Here is a 13,579-nt window from a genome sequence, read left to right as displayed (position 1 = left end):
TTGGCCTAGGGCGCGATCCTGGAGACCCGGGATCGAATCCCACATCGGGCTCCCGGTGCATGGAGCCTGCTTCTCCCTCTGCCTGTGTCTCTGCCTCTCTCTCTCTCTCTGTGTGACTATCATAAAAAAAAAAAAAAAAAAAAAGAATATGGACAATATCATTCCAGTGTTTTAAATGTGATTTCACTGTATAGTTGAGTGCAAGAGATAAAAAAGTAGAGTAATACTTGATTTGAAAGGCTCTCTAATATATCACCCTGAGGGGAAAGTGATCTCATTTTGAATGAACTTTTCCTGTCATTTCTAGCCCCAGGACACTTTTTACCCTTCTCTCTCTGCCTTCTCTTCTTTTGTCTAGAGAAAAGCAACTTCTATCAGAAACCCTTTTCTAACCTCTGGCATCTGCCCTCCAACCCCAATGCCAACTTTTAGCACTCCTTGCAGCCTGGATAAGTGCTGATCTTAATACCCCATCAGATACTGTGCATATCTCTTTCACTAATTAATTTATCTCAAATGACTGAGATCTTTTTATTGTTTCCTTTACTAGATACCAATTTTCATAAAAGCAATGATTATGTCTCATATATAACAGATGCTTGTGATATAATAAAAAAGTATTTAGTCTTTATCCCTGGTTCCTAACACAGAGCTCCAAAAAGTTCTGAAATTTAAAGATTTTCGTTATTTTATTTTATTTGAGAAAGAGAGACAGAGAGCAGGGGGAGGGGCACAGAGAGAAGGTGGAGAGAATCCCAAACAGACTCTCCACCCAGCCCCAAAGCCCAGATATAGGGCTCAATCCCACCACCCTGAGATCATAACCTGAACCAAAACAGACAGTAAGACACTCAACCGACTGAGCCACCCAGGGACCCCAAAAGTTCTAGAATTTGAATTTACTACCTCTTGGGCGCCTGAGTGGTGCAGTTAAGCATCCAACCCTCGGTTTCAGCTCAGGTCATAATCTCAGGTTTGTGAATGGAGCCCTGTGTCAGGCTCTACACTTAGTGTGGAATCTGCTTAAGAGTCTCTCTCCCTCTCTTTCTGTCCTTCCCATCCCCCACCGTCCACTCTCTCACTCTAAAATAAATAATGAAATTATATAAAAATATATTTATTAAAAGCCTTTAAAACTCAATTTGTTGAAAATCAGTTACATTTTTAAATGAGCAAAGGATTTTAATAAAAATTTATCTAAAGAAGATATAGAAATGAATGATAAACACATTAAAAGATGCTCAACAACACCAGCCATTGGGAAAATGCGAATCCAAAACACAGTAAGATACACTTCAGACCCCGTAAAATAGCTAAAGTGAAAAAGAGAAAAAATAACAAGTGTTGATGAAGATATCGAGAAACTGGAGCCTTTGAACACTGCATTATATAATGTTACAGCCACTTTGAAAAATATGTAACAGTTCTGCAATAAGTTAAACTGAGTTACCTAGTCACCCAGCAATTCCTCTCCTAGTATATACCCAAGAGAACTGAAAACATATATCACATAAAAATCGACATGTTGGGGATCCCTGGGTGGCTCAGCTGTTTAGCGCCTGCCTTCAGCCCAGGGTATGATCCTGGAGTCCCAGGATTGAGTCCCAGATTGGGCTCCCTGCATGGGCTCCCAGATTGGGCTCCCAGATTGGGCTCCCTGCTCCCTGCTTCTCTCTCTGCCTGTGTCTCTGCCTCTCTCTCTCTCTCTCTCTCTGTGTCTCTCATGAATAAATAAATAAAATCTTAAAAAAAAAATTGACATGTATTTTGTACATGAATGGCCATAGCAGCATTTTTCTTAAGTATTTAATATTCATAATTATTCAAATATCCATCCCTGATAAATGGATAAACAAAATGTGGCATACCCCTGCAATGAAAGATGATTCAGCAGTAACACGAAAGGAAGTACTAATACATGCTACGACATGAGTGAACCTAAAAGAAAACATTATGTTACATGAAAGAACCAATCACAAAATGGGAAGGACAGAAAGAAGCAACTTTATCACATATTGTAAGGTTCCATTTATATGAAATTTCCAGGATAGTAAATTACTAGTTTCTAGGGTCCATAAGAGTAGGAAACCTGTAAATTACTGGTTTCTAGAGGTCAGAGAAGTGGGAAGTAGAGAGTGACCTCTAGTTTATATATGGGATTTCTTCATGAAGTCCTAATATTACATAGTGGTGATGGTTATACAATTCTGTGAATATATATTAAAAGTCACTGATTTGTATCATATATTTACTTTTAAAAGGGTACATTTTATAGATGAATTATGTATCAATAAACTTAGTAAAAAAAAAAAAAAAACAGTTAAGAGACTGGTAGGAGATACTACAAAGCCCCAACATAGGTCCTAAAAGAATTGGAGGAAATAATAAAGAAGCAATATTTGAAGAATCAACAAGTGAGTGTTTGTTAGAATTAAGGAAAGAATTCATTTCTCAGATTCAAAGTATATTTTGTGTCCAAAGAAGGACAAATAAAAATATATTCACATCTATACCCATCACCTAGATGTGGAACTTTAGGGTAGGATAAAAAGAAATCACAAAAAATGTCAAAGAGAGAAAGACATGTTATCTCATAAGGAATACTGACAGACCATTGCTCAGCAACAAAAGAAACCAGAACACAATGAAGTAATAGCTCCAAAACTGAAACTGAGAAAGTCTATATAAAATGTAACCATTCCTTAAAGATTATTTTTTTCTTACTTAGGGGAAGGTAATTTTAATTGCAGATGCTGTTTCTTTCTTGATTATTCATTTACTAAGGTTTATAAAAATGCAGAAGCAATTTTGATACTTTATGTTTATCTAGGAAATTATGTATTTTACATAAGATTTCAAATTTCACATAAAGTTTTTCATTTTATTTTGTTACTTTCTTTAGATGCCTGTGATTTTAGTATTTTTATGTCTTCATAATTCTTGATGGAAGCAACCCCTTGTTATTAATTTCTGTAGTCTTGATAATATATCTTACTTTGATATACTTAGTCTGAAATTAATGAAATTAATCCAACTTTCTTTTATTTATAGAGTATATCTTTTATATTCTTTTACTTTATTCTATGTCTTTATATTTAAAAGGGGTTTTTCTTTTAAATAGCATATAGTTGGCGCTTGCATTTTTGTCCAATCTGACAATCTTTCTCTTAATTGAAGTATTTAGGTTATGTACATTAAATATAATTATTAATAACACTGTATAAATCTACTATCATGTTGTTTTTTTATTAGTATTTTTTTCTTTTCCCTCTCGACCTGTTTTCTTTTAGATTAAGTATTTATTTATTTATTATGGAAAAGAGAGAAGATAAAGAGGAAAAGACTCATTTTATGAAGCTAGATTAATTTTGAAAGTAAAACCGAACCAATTTCAGTTGCAAAATCTTAAATAAACCGGTAAATCAAATCTAGCAGAATACTAAAATACTATTAATAAATCATGACTAAGCACTTTTTCTAAAGATTTATTTATTTGAGAAACAGAGTGTGCACAAGCATGCAGAAAGGGGAGGTGCATCGGGGTGCTCAGAGGGAAAGGGAGAGAGAGAATCAGGAGAGAGAAAATCTTAGCAGATTCCACACCTCCTGCGGAGTCTGTTGTGGAGCTTGATCCCTGGCCCTGAGATCATCACCTGAGCCGTAATTAAGAGTCAGATTCTTAAATGACTGAGCCACATAGTGTCTCTAAGCAGTTTCTATTCAGAGAATACAAAGACAGGTCTATTTCTGAAAAGCTATTAATGTTAGTCACACTATTAGTGAATTAAAAGGAGAAAATTACAGTATCTTCTCAAGAATGCAAAAAAAAATGTATTCTGTAAAATCTAATATAAATTGTGATTAAAACTCTTATCCAGGGATGCCTGGTGGCTCAGTGGTTGAGCTCCTGCCTTCTGCTCAGGGTGTGGTCCCAGAGTCCCGGGGTCAAGTCCCACATGGGGCTCCTGCATGGAGCCTGCTTCTCCTCCCTCTTCCTGTGTCTCTGCCTCTCTCTCTCTCTCTCTCTCTGTCTCTCATGAATAAATAAAATCTTAAAAAAAAAAACTCTTATCCAACTTAGTTGAACAATAGAAAAGTTTTTTTTAACACAACAACATATTATTGATAGTAACAAATAACTAAAATAAAGAAGTATTCCCAATAGGATCAAGAAAAAACTAAATGTTTGTTGTTATCATTTTTATTTAATATTGTCCTTTAGTTTTTTGTTTGTTTTTGTCCTTTAGTTTCTAATCAACAAAAAAAGTTAAGTGTATAGGATTTCTGGCTGGCAGCCATGCTGAGACCCCAGCCAACAACCAGCATCAAACACAAGACATGAGTAAAGATTATTAAAAATAATCTCCAGATTATTCCAGCCTACGGCTGCCAGACTTCAGTCACTCCATCTGAGGCATATGGAGCAGAAAAAGGAAACTCTGCTATACCCTGTCTGAATTCCTAACACGCAGAAACCATAAAATATAATAAGTGTTGTTATTAAGCTACTAAATTTTGAGTTATTCACTGGAATAATGGGAAAAGATTTTTAAATTAAAAAAAAGCATAATCGTAACAGAAAAAACTAACAATTTTTAAATTTCTATACAACAAAGACATTTTAATCAAAGTGAAAAGACAAGCCACTGAGAAAAGATAGCTCCAATTGCTATAACTATAGAATAACAAATAGACAACTTAAGTTCGAAAAATGGGCCAAGAATATCAACAGGCAAATCACAAAAGAAGAATCTTAGATGACTAGTAAATGAATGAAAGATATTCAATCAGGCAATGGGAGAAATAAAAATAATGATCAGGAATCACTTAATAACCAGATTGGCAAAATTTTATGTCTAATAACATCGAATTCATTAAGGATCAAAAAGATATGAAGTTTGCATGTACTGTGTCATAGCAATTACCCCCTACGTGATGATGTTATCCAGAAAAGCCAACGACCCGCGGCAGGACGGATGTAGATGTAGACTATCCAGATGTAGAGACATCAGGGGCTCAGGGGGCCCTTGGGAGCAGTGAAAGGAATACACTGAGGGAAAGGTGGGTGTGGTCTGCTGCCAGCCATGCGGTCAGAGCTGTCCCAAGTCACAACACAGGCCTATGGACTGTGGAATGTTAACATACAACCAGCAGGGAGCAATTTGTCATTAGATAATCATTTCAAGGTGCAAATCCAATTCTAGATATACACTCTTCATAACTCCCACAGCTATGCATAAGAAGACAAGGAGAGGAATGTTCCTTTTGACATTCATAGTGAAAAATTATAAACACCCTATATATCCATTATTAGAACAGATAAATTAACTATATTATATTCATACAATAAAATACTCTTCAGTAATGAAGATGAATGACTTACAGTACATGAATAAATATAGATAAATCTGAAAAACAGATTAGTGATAAAAGCAGATTGGAAAATGATACATACAGTATAATGTTATATAAGGTTTTAAAACATGCCAAACAATACTGCATATCATATGCATGTATAGTAAAAAAGGTATACTTTCCTAGGAGTGACTAACATAAAGATCTCTTCCATGGAGAGAAGAAAGAAAAAGAATGGGGTTATGTAGGTATATATGAGGTTTCAAGTGTATCTGTTTTTATTTATGTATAATAAGTTGAACCATATGTGGCAAAAAGTTAACATTTATTAAAGCAAGGTGGTAGGTACAGTACAAACACTTTCATTGTACTATTTTAGAGTCTGTATGTTTGGAATGTTTTAAACATTTTTTTTTTTTAATTGTAAAAAAGATTGCAAGGGACCATGGAGAGTTTGGAGGTTTGAGAAAGTGAAAAGATTTGGAATCCTGATTGTAGAAAATGTACTAAATTCAGTTTATTAGAAATGAGTGATACAATTGTCAGTAAAAATACAGTAATTGTAATGCATGGAAGCAATTTATAGAAAGATTCAAAACAGTGCCATTTGAGACAGATGTTCCCTTAATACATTTAATAATGTCTATTTACAAAACATTCTACTTCAATTTCTTTGCTCTACAAAATAATTAGACAATTATATAATAATAAAAAACAAATCTCTGGGGGAGCCTGGCTGGCTCAGTCAGTGAAGCATGTGACTCCTGATCTCAGGGGTTATGGGTTCAATCCCCACTTTAAAAATAAAATCTGGGATCTCTGAGCTCAGCGGGTTTAGCACCTGCTTTCGGCCCAGGGCATGATCCTGGAGTCCTGGGATCGAGTCCCACGTCAGGCTCCCTGCATGGAGCCTGCTTCTCCCTCTGCCTGTGTCTCTGCCTCTCTTGCTCTCTGTGTCTCTCGTAAATAAGTAAATAAAATCTTTAAAAAAATAAAAATAAAATAAATAAAATAAATAAATAAAAATAAAATCTTTAAAAAAACTTTAACAAATTTCTGAAACCATAATAAATTTATACAAAAGACTATTCTACTAGCAACTTTTAAAGTTATGACTATTCTAGAAGACATATCTCTTTTCAAAGATACAGTAACTGAATGTAGAGGATTCTGAATACCAATATTTGAATGTAAAATGCTTTGATTTTATTAACTGACACAATTTAAAGGGATCTATAAAAACCCATTTATGTCTTCCAAACTCTAAACGTCAAAGTTATTGTGTAACTCCAGGCTTTACTGAAAATGGTTAGAATTAATTAGAAAACAAGGGGCAGCTGGGTAACTCAGTTGATTAAGCATCTACCTTTGACTCAGGTCATGATCACACGTTGCTGGGATGGAGTCCTGCATCGAATTTCCTGCTCGGTGGGGAGTCTGCTTTTCCCTCTACCCCTCCCCCCTGCTTGTGATCTCTCTCTCACTCTCTCTCTCTAATAAATAAATAAAATCTTAAAAGACAAAAAAGAAAACAAAAATCCACTTCTTGTAATAGCCCTGCACTTAAACAACAGAACTACAAGCTCTATTGGATCTCTCTGATTTTTAGAGTCTAAGCTTTACAATAATCATCTTCTCTTTCGAGTAATTAGAGTCAGTAATCATTCCCTATTTTTTGAGAGCAGGAAATGTGTACTGTGCATCACTGTTTTCCCAATGCTTAATCCATAATAGATGTTCAATAAATAATTATTTGTTTAATTAATGAAATGAATCTAGCCCCTAGCACAGACACAGCCTCAAAATCTCTGTAACTGATTGTACAGCCAAAGTAACCACTGTGGATCAGATCCAATTGTTCTTTCAGCTTAAGATTCTGGAAACTATTTAGAGGCCTTGTTATCCTCAGGAGTTACACTTTTTTTTTTTTTTTTTTTAGGATTTTATTTACTTATTTGAGAGAGAGTGAGCAGGAGTACACAGAAGGAGAGGCAGGAGGAGAGGGACAAGCAGACTCTGTGTTGAGCTTAGAGCCAGAATCAGGAATTAACCATGACCCTGCAATCGTGATCTGAGCTGAAATGAGGATTGCTTAACACACTGAGTCACCAGGTGCCCCAAGAGCTCTACTTTTAATACTACCCCCTAATACCTCAGAGGTAAACAAATCATTTGGATCTAAAATTCTCTTAAAGATAGAGGACCAAAAGGCAGTTCTTTTAAATTTTATGAAAATATTTTTATATATGGGAATTTCATAAGTCACAGACTAATTTTGATTCAAAAAGCTAAGATTCATTGCTAATACTCTAGGTAATATGATGATGAAGACTAAGACAAGGTCAAAAAAAAAAAAAAAAAGACTAAGACAAGGTCACTGGATTTAAAAAGGAGAATATAACCATGATGCACAAAGGAATTATTTCAATAAAGAGTAGGACAAGACAGCAAATTACTTTTTATAAATGTGATAATAATAATTATCTAGTTTAGATTTCTTATATTTAGGATTATGTGGCTGATTCTATTAAGGATTAACACCACAATAAAGAACCAATCATAATAGAAAAGAAAATTCCACATATCCATATAATATAGGCTACGCTAAAAGGTAAGTCATCAACTATTTGTTTACTATATTAAATATGCATTTTGGTAAGACAGGAACATAAAGAGCAGGACAATTTTTCTTTTTCTTTCCTAAGATTTTATTTTTAGGTAACCTCTACACCCAATGTGGATTTTGAACTTACAACCCTGAGATCAAGAGTAACATGCTCTACTGGCTGAGCCAGCAAGGAGCCCCAGGATAACTTCTTTTTTTAAAGTACAGCAACTTACTAAACAAATAACTTTTCTTTTGCTGATTTTATCCTGATTAAAGAGAAAGTATCAAAACATTTTAAGAATGTTGAGGACTAAAACCACAAATTGCAAGGTGCAAGGTGGTAGTTAAGAAGCAAAAAAAAAAAAAAAAATAGAACAATATCATAGGAAAAGCAAATCATACATAGAATAAAAGCTATTCTTGTACTACATTATCTACTACTAAAATAATGATGTTAATAATTATGAAACAATTACTAAATATTTTTAAAGCATGTATTATTTGTATTCGGCTTTTTCCAGGCAACTGTCCCTAATAGTGTTCATAAGAAATATAAAAATTAGGTCTATAATTCTTTTCTTTACCATTTTTAAATTATATTAAAATAAATATAAAATATACCATCTTAGTTTTAAATGTACAGTTCAGTGGTACTAAGTGCATTCACATTTTTGTGCAGCCATCACCACTATCCATCCCCATAACACCATATGTTCTTTGAAAAACACTGTTAACATCCTGATTGTGTGCAGTACAACTTAAGAGTAAAAAAGCAAAGGAGAAAGAAAGTTCAATGAGCTAATTTCAATGAATGGAACATAAAGGTGGTCACTTACAATGCAAATATTCTGTAGTATTCTGGCCTGGAATGCATAACCTGAATCTAACCATGAGGAAATATCAGACAAACCCAAATTAGGGGCATTTGATTAAAAAGAAGTGGGGGAGATATTTTCTTCAAAAACATCAGTGTTAAAGATGATAAAAAAAAAAACTATTGAGAAGTTATAGATTAAAGGAAACCAAAGAAAAATGACAATTAATTATAAAGCTTGATCCTGGACTGGCTTCTGTATTGAATGGAAGAAAAAACACAAAACATAAAAAGTAAAAATTAAAATATGCACAGGAGATTAGAGTTTTGTTAACTTTAAATTTTTCTGAAGATTTAACTAACTGTACTCATTCTTTTTTTAAAGATTTATTTATTTATTTATTTATTATTTATTTATTTATTAATGATAGAGAGAGAGAGAGAGGCAGAGACACAGGCAGAGGGAGAAGCAGGCTCCCTGCTCAAAATGGGGCTCCATCATTCATAATCCCTCTGTTGCTCCTCCTGTTTGTGCTGTCAAATAAATAAATAAAATCTTTAAAAATAAAATTATTTTATCTTACTTCTGATTTACTTTCTTCCTTGCTGTTTCATTGTTTTTCAGTAGTCTTTTTATGTTTATTGCTTCTTTTTTTTCCAAAGATGGCTCCACACCCAGGACAGAGTCCAGTGAGGGGCTTGAATTCACAACTCTCAGATCAAGATCTGAGCTGAGGTCAAGAGTCGGTCAGTCAACTAACTGAACCACCCAAGTGCCCCTCATTAGTTTTTAATCTTATTTTCATTTTAGTTGAAATTTTTATCTATTTATTATTATTACTATATTAGTCTCACTTTATAATGATGAGAAGGAAGCATGGTAATATGGTTAATACGAATTTTGAACACATGGACTGGAATCCTTTTTTCCATCTATTTCTGTATTACATCTCAACAAAATCTAAGCTTTAGTATATTAGAAGTTATACATTCAGACAAAAACTCATTCCCCAATATTATGTACTTGCAAAGATATCATATTTAGACTGCTGAAATAGTGTTGCTTTCTCATATTCCGTACTGTCCTGTTTTGCTTTATTTAATCATTAATAAGCTCTATAAATAATATATATTATAAGAAGGTAAATTAGACTTTATATTCATAGAAGGGCTTGATGCAGGTAGAAAAATAATTTTCTGATAGAACTCCAACACTGTCTCCAGTAATTGTTTTATTGTATCCTAGCACAAATCTTGTTTATCTGTATGAAATTTTATAATCTATAAAGATAATTTATATATTTTTTCATATTACTTCTTAACATATCAATGAAGTACACAGAGCAAGTATCATCACAGAAAAGGAAATTGAAGCTTAAAGACTGATTAAATGATTTACCAAAATTATATAGATAACAAAGTGGCAGACTACAGAGGACTTAAATGCCAACATGTCCCAAACCTAAACAATGGGAAGGACTTCTCTTGGTCATATCAGAGGGGCAAGTGAAAAGAAATACTAAAAATTGTAATGCAGAACCTAAAGCAGCACTGTGTGACCTTACTACTACATCAAAATTAAGATTATCTCTATAATTCCTGCAATAGGACCATAGGCACCTTGGCACTTCATTTTGTTTGCTGACAATAAGCAAGCATGCTCTACTTCCAAAATTTCTACTACACCAAAAATACTGAATCAGACATGACTTTAAAAGCTTTTTGTTTTAGGACAGTTGGGTGCCTCAGTGGTTGAGCACCTGCCTTTGGCTCAGGGCATGATCCGGGAGTCCCTGGATTGAGTCCTGCATGAAGCCTCCTTTTCCCTCTGCCTATGTCTCTGCCTTTCTCTCTGTATCTCTCATGAATAAATAAATACATAAAATCTTTAAAAAAAAATAAATAAAATATTTTTGTTTTGAACTGATGGTTACCAGAGTGGAGGTGGGGAGGGAAGATGGGAGAAATAGGTGATGGGGATTAAGGAGTGTACTTGTCTTGATTGAGTATTGGTGATATATAGAATTGTTGAGGCACTACACTTTACAACTGAAACTAACATAACACTATATGTTAACTATTCTGGTATTAAAATTTTAAAAAGATAAATAATTTCAAAAAATAAAAAGCTTTTTGTTTGGGGGAGGTATAAAAGAATGAACAGGAGAGCAAATAGTAAATAATACTATTATACACAGCAGTTCTGACTCTTTCAAGATAAGCTCTTCACTGAGACATTTTTTTAGCCTGAATCCTTATAACTATAATCTAGAACCAATAAAGTAAAGATCAAATGTGTTAGGAACAAGTAATGAAGACTGAAGAGAGCCACGGAAAAGACTGGTCCATGGCATGGGGATATTCTTATTCCTGCCACTGATGAAAAATATTCATTTTTGCAAAAGCACAGCTAAAGAGAATGAACATAGGCACTCCTCAGCATTCACCTGTGACCCAGATTCCAAAGAGTGGTTAGGGCTTGCTCTGATTTGGGGGTGTGGTTGGAGGGAGGATCTTTCAAGTTGGCAATATAAAAGAAGAAACGCTATAGGAAAGAAAAACACCAATCTTCTTAAGGTTTTTTTCACAGGTATAAAATAATAGCAAATGAGGCTGCAATTGTTTGCAGAGGTGATAAGGAGTTGGGAGAGTAGATGGATGGATACACAGTCTTATCAGATAAAGTGCTCTTAGAGGCAATGGGCAAATTTTCAAAACTCTCTTTCACCAAGTAGGCACTCTACAGTGGAAATAAAGGAGCACCTGGCTGGCTCATGGAGTTCGGGGTTGTGAGTCCTACACTGGGCACAGAGATTACTTAAAAATAAAATCAATCAATCAATCAAGTGGGAGTAAAAACAGAACTGGGGCCTGGGCAGGCAGTTTTTCCAAAGGTTATGAGTCTACATATGAATGCTATGGTCATAAAGAAAACAAAATAACAATCGTCAAAAACAATGATCCAGGGGATCCCTGGGTGGCGCAGAGGTTTGGCGCCTGCCTTTGGCCCAGGGCGCGATCCTGGAGACCCGGGATCAAATCCCGCGTCGGGCTCCCGGTGCATGGAGCCTGCTTCTCCCTCTGCCTGTGTCTCTGCCTCTCTCTCTCTCTCTCTCTCTCTCTCTCTCTGTGTGTGTGTGACTACCATAAATAAATAAAAATTAAAAGAAAAAAAAAACAATGATCCAGTACTCCCCCCCAACCTCTTGTGCTGTTGAACAAAGAGCTAAGAGATTGAATAAACCTATATTATCAAAACCTTCAGGATACAAAATAGTACCCAGGGAAACAGGGAAAGAAGTCAAGAAGAATCTAGCTGTATATTCTTAAGCAAATAGTAGGTCTTTATGAATCTGTCCTTATAAGAAGATGACTTAACCAGAAGAAAAAGCTGGATAAAAATTTTGTCATTAAAAGTCATGAAATAAACCCAGTATGTGAGAGATTAATGAAGAAAACATATACCAAGAAACAAGAATAAATGACTACTTTCTACTCCCAGGAAAATTTCACTGTATAGGTCATAAAATGAAATAAAAATAGAACGAATTAAAAATTGTGAATTTAAGTACAACCCCGGTCAAAATTCAAAGGATTATTTTCTGGGACTTGACAAAATGGTCAAAATACACCTGAAAAAACAAAAATACAGGACCAAAGATGAAAGGCCTGTCCTAGGGCAGCCCTGGTGGCTCAGTGGTTTAGCGCTGCCTTCAGCTCAGGGCATAATCTTGGAGACCAGGGATCGAGTCCCACATCGGGCTCCCTGCATGGAGCCTGTTTCTCCCTCTGCCTGTGTCTCTGCTTTTCTCTCTCTCTCGCTCTCTCTGTGTCTCTCATGAATAAAATCTTAAAAAAAAAAGGTCTGTCCCAAGAAATATCAAAACTTATACAAGTTAGCAATTAAAATTGAGGTACTGAGGAAGAAATAAGAATATGAAAGAAACTCTTGGCTCCCTGTGCAGTGCCAAGGCAGTCAGCAAGAACCTAAGCTACTTTTGAAAGGGAGCCAAGAAAGTAGTTGATTTATTTTCTAGGAAAGATTAGTATAATGTGAAAGCATCAGCTATGTTCAATTTAAGAAATATTGGAAAAACACCAGCCACAAGTACTCAAAGAACCAAACCATATCTGATCGTCTCAAGGGTCATGTTTTTGAAGTGAGCCTTCCTGATCTACAGAATGAAGTTGCATTTAGAACTGAGGACATTCAGGGCAACAACTGACTAATTTCCTTGGCATAGTTCCTACCTGTGACAAGATGTGCTCCATGGTCAAAAAATGGCAGAGCATGATTGAAGCTCATGTTGACGTCAAGATTACTGATGGCTATTTTATTTATTTATTTTATTGTCGGTTTTACTAAAAAAAAATGCAAAAATCAGATTCAGAAGACCTCCTATGCTCAGTCCCAACAGGTCTGCCAAATTTGGAAAAAGGTGACGGAAATCATGACCCAAGAGGTGCAGACAAATGACCTGAAAGAAGTGGTCAATAAATGGATTCCAGACACTATCAGGAAAGACTTAAAAAGAAGGCTTGCCGGTCTATTTATCCACTCCATGATGTCTTTGTTGAAATGTAAAAATGCTGAAGAAGCCCAAGTTTGAAATGGGAAAGCTCATAAAGCTTCATGTTGAAGGTAGTAATTCTAGAAAAGCTACTGGAAATGAGACTACTTCCCAAGTGGAATGAGCTAATGGATATGAGCCACCAGTTCAAGAATCTGTTTAAAATTCAGACATTTAATGGTGACAAATAAGAAATCTTATTTGTCATGTTAAAAAAAAAAAAGGAATATG

General features: G+C 34.9%; 1 protein-coding gene and 1 pseudogene across 4 annotated transcripts in view; one reads left to right on the top strand and one right to left on the bottom strand.

Moving 5' to 3' along the window:
- The window catches only part of BAZ2B (bromodomain adjacent to zinc finger domain 2B), a 292,931-nt gene that overhangs the window by 236,635 nt on the left and 42,717 nt on the right, over nt 1-13,579 (bottom strand). The window lies entirely within an intron of this gene.
- On the top strand, nt 5,801-13,511 carry LOC140624098 (small ribosomal subunit protein eS1-like; annotated as a pseudogene).

This window comes from Canis lupus, chromosome 34 (assembly GCF_048164855.1).
Source record: "Canis lupus baileyi chromosome 34, mCanLup2.hap1, whole genome shotgun sequence".
NCBI lineage: Eukaryota > Metazoa > Chordata > Mammalia > Carnivora > Canidae > Canis > Canis lupus.
The sequence above is the reverse complement of the archived record's forward strand: the minus strand, read 5'-3'. Positions and strand labels throughout refer to the sequence as shown.